Source organism: Gossypium hirsutum, chromosome A06 (genome assembly GCF_007990345.1).
Source record: "Gossypium hirsutum isolate 1008001.06 chromosome A06, Gossypium_hirsutum_v2.1, whole genome shotgun sequence".
In the NCBI taxonomy this organism is placed as follows: Eukaryota; Viridiplantae; Streptophyta; class Magnoliopsida; order Malvales; family Malvaceae; genus Gossypium; species Gossypium hirsutum.
The window spans coordinates 13600677-13615470 of record NC_053429.1 but is presented as its reverse complement, the minus strand read 5'-3'; the positions used below and the strand labels follow the sequence as shown (position 1 = coordinate 13615470).

The 14794-nt window shown below is 35.6% G+C and overlaps 1 non-coding gene across 1 annotated transcript; it reads right to left on the bottom strand.

Moving 5' to 3' along the window:
- Window positions 1-3395: 3395 nt before the first annotated feature.
- On the bottom strand, window positions 3396-3502 carry LOC121230948 (small nucleolar RNA R71). The gene has a single exon (XR_005929020.1). It is a non-coding gene; the product is annotated as a small nucleolar RNA R71 (small nucleolar RNA).
- Window positions 3503-14794: the final 11292 nt, after the last annotated feature.

Here is a 14794-nt window from a genome sequence, read left to right as displayed (position 1 = left end):
CCGTAAATCTTTAAATTAGAATAATCAACAAGATTACCAGACCATACCTCTTGTGGAGTCTTTTTGTCAATGGCAACGAATGGATATCAGTTTCTCAGAAAAACATACAGTAGAGACTACTTTAGCCCAAAATGACATTGGTAAACTAGTGTTCGACAATATATATCGAACCTTCCCCATGATCGTTCTGTTCATACATTCTACAATGTCATTTTTTTGTGGAGTCTGAAAAACTACCAAGTGTCCCACGATCCCTTCTAATTTACACAATTCGTTAAAATCATCAAAACAAAACTCCAAGCCATTATCAGTGCAAATGTGTTTTATCTATTTTTCTTTCTATTTCTCAGTCATAGTTTTCCAAGACATGAATGTGGAAAATACATCACTTTTCTACTTCAGGAAGAATGGCCAAACTTTTATGGAAAAATCATCAATAAGTGTTAGCATATAATTAGCTGCACCTCTTGAAGGCACTCTAGACGGTCCCCAAAGATCATAATGAATATAATCTAACGTTCCCTTTATGTTATGGATTCCTCTGGTGAATCGAACTCTCTGTTGCTTCTCAAAAACACAATGCTCACAGAACTTTAATTTGCAACTCTCTTGCCTAACAGGAAGTCCTCTTTGGCTCAATTTTGTCATGTTGTTCTCATTCATATACCCTAGATGCATATGCCAAAGTCTAGTAACATCATCATCTAAAAAGGAAGAGGAAGTGATTGCTTTATCACCAGTAATAGTAGAACCCTAGAGAACATATAACTTGGTAGTTTTTCTCTGCCCTTTCAACAAAACAAGGGAACCATTGAAAATCTTGAGAACCCCACTTTAAAATATGTATTTGTATCCTTTTGAATCAAGAGTACTCAATGAAATCAAATTCCTCTTCAATTCTGGTACATGTCGTACGCCACTAAGTATTCTAAAAACTCCATCGAACATCTTGATTTTGATTGTGCTAATACCTACGATTTTACATGAACCATTATTTCCCATCAAAACAACACATTCAAACACTATGTCATAAGTTGTAAGCCAGTCCTGATTGAGACTCATATGGAAGGTTCAGCCAGAATCAAGAATCTACTCCTTGTTCACTTTAGAATTATTGGTAGAAGCAACTAGGACGTAACCATCACTGTAGTCTTCTACAACATCAGCTTCATCAAATTTTTCCAATTGTTTTCCCTTTCGATTCACAACCTCCTTTTTGATCTTGTTCTGCAAGTTATAGCACAGAGATTTAATATGCCCTTTCTTCTTGCAAAAGTTATATGTTTTACCTCTATTTAAAGATCTTCATTGATAAATCGTAATTTATACATATTTCTATCCCATGCTTACCACATTTTATGGATGATTTTTCCTTAAAATTAGTGAATTCGATGCTCCTAATGCCTTAATTTCATATTTTATACTTAAATGAGCATAGGAGAGTGAAAGGAACGAGAAATGGGCCAAAAATGGAGAAAATGGACCAACGTACGAAATCAACATGGCCTGAACCTCCTCACACGGGTAGACCATACAGCCGTGTCAATTTGGCAGAATCAAAGCACGACTCACAAGGGTGGACCACACGCTCGTGCCTATTTAACAGCCTTGACCACGGCCTGAAGTAATCGTACACGGGCGTGTCCCTACCGAGCCCAAGTTTAATTCAATTTTGAAAAGGCCAATTTTGAAGGTTCTTAGGCATTCTAAAGCCTATATATACACCCTAGAGGAGAAGGAAAAGGGGGGACGCAGAGAAGGAAGAAGGGAACAACTCAAAGAAATTTGATTGATCCATCTCAGAAGCTGGATTCATCATCAAGACTGAAGATCTCCCCTCAATTTCCCTTCAGGAGTTTTGAATTTTTTTTATGTTTTGTATTCATTATTCTTCTGAGGTGTTTACCATTTTAGTTATGAACTAAAACCCCTAAATACCTAAGGGGAATGAAACCTAAGACGGATCTATTATTATTATCTGAATTGTATGATAAATATTTGACCTGTTCTTAATTATGTGTTATTAATTCTTGTTTTGATATTTCAGGATATTGATTCAAGTTAAGCTCTTATTCAGAGGAGGAATAGACCCTGTCTAAGAGTACATTTGTCATAATTAAGTGCAGTTGATTGCGTGCCTAGAGATAGGGTGACAAGATTTTTCCGGATTAGGGTGAAACCTAATAAAGGGATCCATAGATCGAGTTAATGCAACCCTAGGGAGTTAATTAGAAAGAGATTTCAATTATTCAACCTAGGGTTAGATGTTGTTTGTCTCGAGAGTTGTAATAATATAACTTAGGGATTTCTATGGATCAAGTCAAATGAATAAATCGTCTGATTAAGAGTTAAATAACAAGTGAAATCTAGGTGGATTTTTCCTTAGATATTGTCTTAATCAATCGAGTTTTTCCAAAAGTAATTCCCCAATTCTATTTTCTGTGAATTCTTAGTTTAGTTAATTAGTTAGTTAAAACAAACCCCATTATTCTTAGGCTAGATAATAAAAAGACAGTAATTACCAGTACTTTTAGTTCCTTTGAGTTCAACAATCTTGTCTTGCTAAAGCTATACTACTGTTCGATAGGTACACTTGCCTTCATCGTGATAATAGTTACTTTCAAGAACGATTCATTATAAATATTTAAAACCTATCGCAAATATCACGTATTAAGTTTTTGGCGCCATTTCCAGGGAACTAAGATATTAGGAACACTCGATTTTTATTACTTTAGCCATTTACTGTTACTGCAATTTAAATTTTATTCTAATTTTTATTACTAATTCTGTTTTTTCCCTTTTTCTGGCAGGTTCTTATAGTTTATGACTAAAAGAAACCTGTCAGGATCATTACTTTTTGACAGTGAGATCGATTGCACAGTTTGCAGAAACCAAAGAAAAATAGGGCAAAGCCTAAGATACACAGAGAACGAGCAAGAGGACAATATTCAAACCACAACCAAGGAGATGGCTGAAAACCCAAAAAATCTGCTACCTCCTGCAATTGCTGTTAATCAAAATCCTGCTCCGCGCACTATGTATGATTATGTTAAACCTTCTTTAATAGGAACTGAGTCAAGTATAGTTAGACATGCTATTGCTGCAAATAATTTTGAACCGAAACCTAACACAATTCAAATGATAAATAGTTTGTTCAGTTTGATGGTTTGTAGGATGAGGATCCCAACGCTCACTTGGCAAATTTCCTAGAATTTTGTGATACCTTTAAAATTAATGGCGTTTTTGATGATTCCATTCGCCTTCGGTTGTTTCCCTTTTCATTGAGGAACAAAGCTAAACAGTGGTTGAACTCGTTACCACAAGGGTCAATTACTACTTGGGAACAAATGAGCAAAATTTTTTTATTAAAATATTATCCACCAGCTAAAACAGCCAAATTACGTAATGATATCTCTTCTTTTGTGTAGATGGATTTAGAAACACTTTACGATGCATGGGAGAGATACAAGGACCTTTTAAGAAGGTGCCCTCACCATGGGTTACCGCTTTGGCTACAGGTTCAAATGTTCCATAATGGCCTGAATCCTTCGACTCGACAGATGATTGATGCAGCCGCTGGAGGAACTATCAATAATAAGACACCTGAGGCGGCTTACGAATTTATTGAGGAGATGTCACTGAATAACTATCATTGGCAATTCATGAGGACAAAGCCAGCAAAAATAGCCGGTGTTTATAACGTCGATTCAGTCACCATGCTCTCTAATAAAGGAGAACTCTTGAATAAGAAAATTGATGGTTTTCTTAGTTCTTCACAGGTTCACCCAGTAATGTAGGAAGCAAATGGAGGTGGATCGAGCATGTAACACCCCTATCCCGTAACCGTCGCCAGAATAGGTAAGGGGCATTACCGGACTTGTAACTCATGTCAGAACAGTAAAATTTTGAACTTTTTCTTGAAATAAAGATCGTTCATTTAAATAAGTACTAAGCATAGCCAGAGGTAAAATTTAAACTTCACTAAGTAAACATTCAAAAGATGCCATTTTGGCATGGCTTATATACATTAACCAAAAATATTCTTCTGCCACTAGTCTATTCTATACATGCCATAAAATAATTCTAACCATAACAGTAACAAGCGGTGGATAGTGATAGTGTGACTAGTTGCTGACGATCCCCGAGTCTGTAGCTTCGCAATGAGATCTATAAAACAGAGGAAACAGAGTAAACGGAGTAAGCATTACAATGCTTAGTCAGTTTTAAGCAGTGTCAACAGATAACAGTCAAATTATAACATAGTTGTTCGTATTTTTATTTCACTCTTCCTTCGGGCATACCATCCCTTTACCGAATATGCACATCTCATCATATACAATAGACAGATAAACTTTCACATAAAAGTGAGCTCATGTGACATAGATATATCGTATGATTTCACATAACCTCTCACACTGATCCGATGTCACATAATAATAGGAATAGTCTCATAGATTGCTCTCGTAGGCATCACATAACTACCTTATGATTTAGTTCAAATCGAGCTCACATATAAACTTGGAGTACATACCTGTTTAACCTTTCGCATTGAATATATTTATAAGCAATTCTTATTACGAAGTCTTATAGCTTTAACCTCTACTCGGATTATCGGCGAGACCTTTAGCTCAGACGAAATCTCCACACGAAGTTATCGGGTCATACCCGGACAAAATCTCCGCACGTAGTCATCGGGTCTTACCAGGACATAATCTCCACACGTAGTCATCGGGTCTCACCTGGAATATATTTCCAAGTTTCATGTACATTTAATCACATGTTACAACATTCACATCGACTGTCATATTTGTAATTCATTTGCCTCATCAAATATCTAATAGTACACACCTTTCACATTTGGTCGTTCGGCCACAATATACGCACATCGCCTACACATTTCACACTAGCCATTCGGCTTTACCACATATACATATCTCATATATATATTTCACATTGACCATTCGGCTTTACCACATATATGCATGTTCATATTCACCACATTGGCCATTCGGCCTTATCACACATATGCATGCTCACATTCATCACATTGGCCATTCGGCCTTATCACATATATGCATGTTCACATTCATCACATAGGCCATTCGGCCTTATCACATATATGCATGTTCATATTCACCACATTGGCCATTCAGCCTTATCACACATATGCATGCTCACATTCATCACATTGGCCATTCGGCCTTATCACATATATACACATTCACATTCATCACATAAAATCCTAAATCAAAATATAAATTTTCATGTATTCACATCACAATTATCCAAATATACTTCACATACCACATATACTATCATGTATACACTTTGTCTTGGCCGAATCTACATCAATCATTTTCCAATGAATAATTCAATTTCACGCAATACTATCATTTCATATTCGAATACTCATAAACTTACAATTTCACAAATTTTAATATCAAAGATCCGTCTAACACTTATATATCGTTTTACAATATCACGATTTAGAATTCACGTATGGTTTTAATCAATAGCTTATGAGCAACTAAAACAAGTTTTATCCATGTTTACAACAAAATCACATATTCACTACGAGCTGTTTTCCTGAGCAATAGTCACTAAATTATTTATAACTGGAGCTACAAAACTCCAAATCACTTGCCGTTAATTTTCCCTGAATATAGACTCGTATGTGTTCCATCCATAAAATTTCCAGAATTTTAGGTTTGGCCAATCAGTACCAGATTTTTCTTAAAGTTTCCCCTGTTTCACTATTTGACTAATCTGACCACTCTTCACTACGAATCAAATTTTTCATTGTACAGAATTCATAATGTGTTCTATTTGATTTCATTTAAAACTAGACTCATTAAGGAGTCTAAGAATATAAATCTTATCTTATAACCATTTTTGTACAAATTATAATGATTTTCCAAATACAGAATAGGGGATTTTGGAGTCATTCTGACACTGTCCCACACAACTTTAAATATCTCTTTATAGGAAACTTCTTTGCTTCCACGGTCTCTTTTATAAGAAACTAGACTAACTAAGCTTTGATTACATATTTTATTCAGCCTATAATTCCACACCAACAATTTATAGTGATTTTCTAAAATCACGTTACTGCTGCTGTCCAAAGCAAATTATTACAATTTGCTCTTAAATTTCCAAGTCCAAACACTTATGAACTTACCATTTGAGTTTAAGACATATCATGGCCACATCATATCTTATTAAATCAACTCATTATGTCCTATTATGATTGAATTTACTGAACGTTTAATCACTTAAAACTTACCTCGGAAGTGGTCGACGATTAGATGTCCACGGCTATTCGTTTACTTTCTCTTTTCCCCTATCCGACTTTGATCCTCTTTGCTCTTAAGCTTAAGTAAAACAATAGATTTGCTTAAGTACTTAACTAATATTATTCACTTAACAATCACATTTGGCAATCACATATCATTTAATCTTTGATTAACCAATTTAACACATACCAAAATCCAATCATACATCTAACCTTTATCTCAATACCAAACCGAGTTATAAGATCATACATTATACTAAGCATATCATTAAACATACCTATTCAATTTAGCTAATTTCATAGCCGATTAATCACCTTACCCCACATTACTCAATGCCGAATATTAACCCAACATCACAAGCATAATCACCATGAAACTTACCTTAATACACATTTTATCCCATTGCCGAATACATATATATATCATCAAACAAATATTTATTCACATAACAACAATTCATTCACATCTCTATAAATGATCATAATCGGACATTATAAACAAATCAACTAGTTTAGCATTCAAATTCTTCTAACCATTCCTCAATCATTTACTCAATGAACAACAATCCAAGCACATCAAAGCATAGTCGAATGTATCGTTCTTCTTAAATTAAAAAATAAATACATGGGCTAACTTCAAAATCTATTTAACAACTCAACTTTATAAACACATATTCGGCTAGGAAGAAAGATTGATAATTTAGCAACCTTAGCTTAACATATAATTTGTTGTGACACATCTTTAAGCATTCTTTTTTTCCATCAACTCAAAACACATTCATCACTCTCAATAACTAAATTCATATTCGGCAATGGCCTCCAATATAGTGACCGATTCTTCTCAACTAGCACCTAGTGTACACACATGATCATTTGTTTGATTCAAGCACCTATCCACCAAAAATTCATCCAAATTAACAAGAACAACAACCACATTCTTTGTTATCTACCATGACAAAACCCATATTCATTCACCAAATATCAAAAATTTATCATCAATTTGACATATAAGGACATAACCAAATGTTTCTTGCAACACAAACTCAAAAATTAACACATGGGTCATGTTATGAGCACCAAAACAAACTCAACTTCACAAAAATTCCAAAAGAATCACATGATATCATACCTTAATTCCCCACACAAGATGGCCGAATGCCTTAGGTGTGCTTTCTTCCATTTCTCGGTTAGTTTCGACTTGAGAGAGGTAGGAGAAGAAGATGAACATTTTTTCTTTTCTTCTGTTTTCTTCCTTCAATTCACGGCAATGGAGGGGGCATGGATGAGACAACTTTGTTTTCATCACCCCTCTCTTTTCATTACTTTACTACTAACCTCTTATTTTATTCTTTCTAACATAACACGCTAACACAACATGTTTCCAACATGTTTCACCCCATAGCATGGCCGGCCACTAGCTCTAATTTTGGGTAATTTGACATGCAAACCCATCATTTTCATAACATGCATTAATAGGCCACTTTACATTTGCCTAGCACATTTTTAAATTTTCTCACATAAGTCCTATTTAATAAAATTCACTTACAATTAACAAAATTCAAACATGAAATTTTCACACATGCATATATACATGTAATAAGCATCAACTATGACGGTTAATTATTTTTATGACTCGATTTTGTGGTCCCGAAACTACTTTTTGACTAGGGTCAAATTAGGGGTGTCACAGAGCAATTCAAAATACCCACCTTATGGCCACAACATGGAAAACGAGCAGTTAAATTACAGGGGTAATAATCCTCGATCTTAAAACAATCCTTACAGCAATACTTACAATATAGGTTGGAGGAATCACCTAAAATTTTCATGGGGAGGCCTAGGAAATTAGAAACCACCACCCCCTCTAGGCTTTCAGCAACCACCATACTAGTAGGAGAAAAAGCCAAACCTTATGGAGATGCTAACCAAATTCATCTAGGTGTCAGAGACTCATTTTTAGAATACCAAGACAGCACTTAAGAATCAACAAGCATCGATCTAAGGGCTCGAAACTCAGATTGGACAGCTTGCCAAGTTGATTTCTGAACGACCACAAGGTAGCTTGCGAAGCAACACAGAATCTAACCCAAGGGAGCAACTCAACGTGATTACTAGCCAAGATGAGGAAGGGTTAGTCACATCTGAACCAGAACCAAGGAAAGAAACCGAGATAAGCAATGGTAAAGATGAGGTTGGCCAAAATGAACCAATGGTGGTATGCATAGAATGCAAACCTCGTGTGCCACACCCCAATGCGACAAGGAAAGACCGCTTAGACGAACAATTTGGTAAATTCCTTGAACTCTTACAAAAATTACATATTAACTTACCGTTTATTGAAGCTCTATCGCAGATGCCAAACGCAATGAAATTTTTAAAGGAGCTTTTAGCAAATAAGCAGAAGTTGGACGAGGCTTCACATGTGAAGCTAAACGCAGTTTGCTTAGATATTCTACAAAATAAACTACCCAACAAATTGAAAGATCCAGGGAGTTTTACAATTCCTTGCTTAATTGGTAGTTTTATAATTCCTAGGGGTATTATGGAAGATGTGCTAGTTAAAATCAATAAATTTATATTTCTCGTTGACTTCGTTGTTCTAGACATAGAGGAGGCTAGCAACACTTCTTTGATTTTAGAAAGACCCTTTTTAGCAACTGCTAGAACGATTATTGATGGCGGCACACGTGAGCTCACACTTCGTATGGGAGATGAAGCAATCACCCTTCAAGCTCGCAATTCTAGCAACACATCAAAAATTAAAGGTGATTGTCTAAACCGTTCTACTAAAACTGACAATATGGTGCAACCTACTTTACAGGAAATGAGTTTGAAGGAAGTACATGAGCCATTTTCAAGCAATAGTAGAGGACCTATTCATGAAGAACGAAGGCTACAAATCGAAGAGCTAGATGAATGGCAGGCACATAAACTGAGAACACATGATAAACCAAAACTACACCAGAACAAGCTCAATACCTTTCCAAATCAACTTGAGGTTGGAGATAAAGTTTTATTAGATGCCGCAGATCCTCACATTGTCACTGACAAATCGAATGAATAAATCCCTCTTACGATACTTAGCATTTTCCCATTCGGTATAGTCGAGGTAAGTTATCCCAAGTTCGGCACTTTTAAGGTAAACCATACCCGTCTAAAACCTTATTTTGATGACATTCACAGCAGGAATGAGAAGTATAAACTCCTCAAACCACCATGACCATTCAATGGAAAGGTAAGTCGAGCTTAGACTACAAATAAGAGCTTCTCGAGAGGAAACCCGAGCACTAACTGTATTAACTTCTTTAAATTTTAGTACCTAACTTACTAACGTAGTTCTTGAATACAGGTTTACCACACAGACACGGCCAAGCACACGGGCGTGCTTAGGACCGTGTGGAAACAAGGCAAAGGTTTTCCCCAGCACGGGCTACGATAAATCACCACGGCCGTGCGACATGGCCGTGGGTGAACCTGCCAAAATAACACGGGCGTGCGACACACCCGTGCCTTGAAACCATGGCCGAACCTGTCAAATTAACACGGGCGTGCGACATGTCCGTGCCAAACAATCGTGGGCGAACTTGCCAAAACAACACGGGCATGGAGCTTCATTCACGGGCGTGGGAGAAGTGAACAAAGATTGACACGGCCATGCAACATGGCCGTGTACACCAATGCGCCTAAATTCAAAAAGTATGAAACGCACGGGCTGAGCTTAGAGCACACTGGCGTGCCCCACAGCCGTGTGTCCCAATTTCTCTAGAAACACATATTATTTATTTTATCTTATTTTTATCTCTATATTTTGAAATTATATTTTTTTATTTTATCTTTATTTCCTTTTAATACTATTTCATCCTTAGTTTTTACAATTTTTATTCTTCGGTTATTTCATTACGAGTAATTATGCTTCAGTATACCTCTTAAAGAGTTTCTAATTTGATCACAGACAGAAAGAGCTCCAAAGCTCATCCTCGCATAGGAAATAAAAAACTCCACCAGGAAAGGTTCTCCATGACTGCCATGTCCTGCTCGACCACGACCATAGCTACCACCAGATATAATATTCTTTTGGCGCAGGACTTATGGACTAATGAACCTCTACAACCATCGGAGTATCCTCCTCCACCCTCACATCTATTATTCTCCAAAACTCCAATTCAAGGAAATTCATTCATCATTCAGGAAGTTTCACTTCTCTCCCTATCTTATGATTATGAATCTATTTTTTTCATTATATCTATCTTTGTACATTGAGGGCAATGTCTTAAGTGTGGGGGGGCTTTTCTATCATAAAAATCCCTGAATTTTGTTTTATTTTCATGCGATCTTCTCATATCATTATTAGAATGAATTCCAATTAGTCTATAATGTTTATTGATATATCTTGAATTAAAACATAGGCATTTATGCATTGATTGTTTAAACTTCAAGACATTAGGGAATCAAGCATGATAAGTTGATTTTTGAAGAATTAAAAACTTTTAGTTTGTTTCCCCAAGTTCAGGTATTACCTCGAGTTGGAATTCACAAGTTTAAACATCAAAAAGCCATAATTGTTGTGAGATTTTGAGCCTTTAGAGCATCTATTATTTCTTTCATGCTCACTTTCATTATGAATGCATCAGTATTGAATTGTTACTCTAGAACTTGCTTGATTATGCATGTCAAGACCACACCATTTGATTTGATATGTCAAAATGATAAAGGCACTTAGGTTTAACCCACTCACTCCATAAAAGCCCACCTTCACAATTAACCCTTAGTGAACCCCCTTGAGCCTAACAACCCATTCATTAATTTACCCTCAATATTAACCCATAACTCATTATTGTTGAAATCCCATAAATTAATTTGATTTGATCCCTATTTTTGTCGAGATTTGAACTGGAATAGTTGCTTAGCTATGTTTTATTCTATTTTGTAATTTGACTTGTTCTTAAAAAAACATGTATGCATATTAGTAGTAGTGATCTTCTGAACTAAAGATGTTAAATTCCATAGTCTGAGAAAAAGCTCTATTGTACGCAATTGATGACTAGTCATTTTTCTTGTTAGGGAATTTTTCAATTCAATCTCGATTCTAACCCTTTCTTTCAGCTTTTAACCACACCCTCTAACCAAAGCCACGTTACATCCCTCTAAAGACCTTTTGATTGATGTTCCATCTCAATTTATAGTGGTGGAGATTTGAGTTTCATGCAAGCCTATGGTAATAACTTTTCATTATTGACTATTGAGTGCTTTATTTATTATCCTTAGACACCTCAAGTGATTTGAGTGAATCTTTAGTTAGGATGTGAAACTATGTGATATTTTGAATCAAAGGTAATTACTTGGATGAGGGGAGACACCCATGTTTTCATGATAAAATGCTCAACTTGGAATGTTTGAAACTTTGATGTTCTTTCAGTTGAATTTTCAATGTATGATTACCTATGGATTATTTTGATATATTATTGATAGAAATTATAAGTTAAGAAGAATTTATTTTGATTATGAATTGAGGATTTTGCTTGAGGACAAGCAAAAGCTTAAGTATGGAGGTATTTGATAAACCGTAATTTATACATATCTCTATCCCATACTTACCATATTTTATGGATGATTTTTCCTTAAAATTGGTGAATTCGATGCTCCTAATGCCTTAATTTCATATTTTATACTCAGGTGAGCATAGGATAGTGAAAGGAATGAGAAACGGGCCAAAAACAAAGAAAATGGGCCAACGTACGAAATCAACATGGCCTGGACCTCCTCACACGGGCAGACCACACGACCGTGTGAATTTGGCAGAATTGAAGCACGACTCACGTGGGTGGACCACATGCCCGTGCCTATTTAATAGGCTTGACCATGGCCTGAAGTATTCGCACACGGGCGTGTTCCTACCGAGCCCAAGTTTAGTCCAATTCGGAAAAGGCTAATTTTGAGGGTTCTTAGGCATCCTAAAGCCTATAAATACACCCTAGAAGAGAAGGAAAAAGGGGGACACAGAGAAGGAAGCAGGGAACTGCTCAAAGAAAGCCGATTGATCCATCTCAGAAGCCGGATTCATCATCAAGACTGAAGATCTCCCCTCAATTTCCCTTCAGGAGTTTTGGGTTTTTCTTTATGCTCTGTATTCATTATTCTTCTAAGATGTTTACCTTTTTAGTTATGAACTAAAACACCTAAATACCTAAGGAGGATGAAACCTAAGACAGATCTTGTTATTATTATCTGAATTGTATCATAAATATTTGACTTGTTCTTAATTATGTGTTATCAATTCTTGTTTTGATATTTTAGGATATTGATTCAAGTTAAGCTCTTATTCAGAGGAGGAATAGACCCTGTCTAAGAGTACATTTGTCATAATTAAGTGCAGTTGATTGCGTGCCTAGAGATAGGGTGACAAGATTTTGCCGGATTAGGGTGAAACCTAATAAAGGGATCCATAAATCGAGTTAATGCAACCCTAGGGAGTTAATTAGAAAGAGATTTCAATTATTCAACCTAGGGATAGATGTTGTTTGTCTCGAGAGTTGTAATAATATAACTTAGGGATTTCTATGGATCAAGTCAAATGAATAAATCGTCTGATTAAGAGTTAAATAACAAGTGAAGTCTAGGTGGATTTTTCCTTAGCCATTGTCTTAATCAATCGAGTTTTTCCAAAAGTAATTCCCCAATTCTATTCTCTATGAATTCTTAGTTTAGTTAATTAGTTAGTTAAAACAATCCCATTATTTTTAGGCTAGATAATAAAAAGACAGTCATTACCAGTACTTTTAGTTCCTTTGGGTTTGACAATCTTGTCTTGCTAAAGCTATACTACTGTTCGATAGGTACACTTGCCTTCATCGTGATAATAGTTACTTTCAAGAACGATTCATTATAAATATTTAAAACGCATCACGAATATCACGTATCATTAATCTACCCTTAGATTTTCTAAGAGGATTTCAATAAATCGTCATTTCCACAATCATCATTGGTATTTCATTCTTGTCTCCCATGAATAGTGAGACCCTCTTCTTGAAAGTTGGATCCAACCACAAGATGTTTCATCTTGTCATACGAGGTCAAAGAAGCATAGACCTCGTCAAATGTGAGAGATTCGGGGCTATACAAAATTGTGTCTCTAAAGGTTGAATTAGATGAGGGCAACGAAAAAAGTAGAATCAACCCTAAATCTTCTTTATCATACTGAACCTTCATGGGCTCCAAATTCGAGACAATTTTTTTAAACACAGTTAAGTGTTCATGTATAGACATACCTTCCTCCAAACGATGAGCATAAGGACATTGTTTTATATGTAACTTACTAATCAGGGTTTTTAACATGCGTAACTACTGGAGTTTCGCCCATAATGTAGTGACGGTCTTTTCTTTCATCACATCCTGCAGAATTTCGTTAGACAAATGCTGATGTAGTTGTGTGAAAGCTTTTTGATCTTTACGCTTCTTTTCTTCCTCCGTCAACATTGAAGGCATCTTATCTATCCCTAGCAGGGCATCCTTCAAATCTATCTACGTAAGCCACACCACAAATCTGGTGTTGCAATCCAACAACAAAATTACTTTAGTGATGTCATTATCCTGATTAAGATAAGGAGCATGAAAAACTATGATACCAATTTGTGAGAAATTAAAAGTCGATAATGGAAATTTATCACAAAGATAAGAAAAAAATAGAACACACAAAATTTTACGTGGAAATTTTTTCGGAAAAAAAACTACAGGCAGAAGAGAAGAAAATTCACTATGTCGAATTCAAATGATACAAGAGGAGAGACGATTACATGTATTTATAGGTTTAAAACCTTATTTTAATCAAAGTCAAATAGAAGTAACACAGTAAGGTTAAAACACATTATTCTAATCAACATGTAACACCCTAAACCAGACCTGGACGTTATGGCCGAATCTGGCGATATCACATTGAATTGTTTTCTGTAAAGTGTAATATCGTTTGAAAAGCCCAATCTTTATTAAGCCTCTTTGTGTGCTCTAAAAGATGATTTTAAATCTCGCGTCACTATCAATAGTATTTCTTTAAAATGTTATTAATTTCAAAATCTCATTTGTAGCGGAAGCTTTTTAAAATAGTTGCGTACTAGCATTTACTTGTAAAACATTATTTTCTTGTGGCAGCTCTTAAAACCGTTTACGTATTCTTGGTATTTTTGAAAAATATTTTCTTTTTGAAAACCCGAGTGCTTTTCCTACTGCTAGCAGTATTAAAGTAAAACAAATATAAATCCCCAAATTAAAAATAAAATCTAGAGAGTCCTTAATACATAAAAATACCCAAATTAAACTCCTTATAATTTAAAAGTTAGATACTGAAGTGTAAGCTATTCTGTGGCCACCTTCAAGTCCCTCACAGTACTGATCTGCCTAAGGATTACCTGCGCAGGTAAACAGAAAGGTGAGTTTATGAAAACTCAAGTGTGTAATCCCATATAAGCAAACAATCAGAGTAAACACAATTTGGGCCAAGCCCCCTCAGTT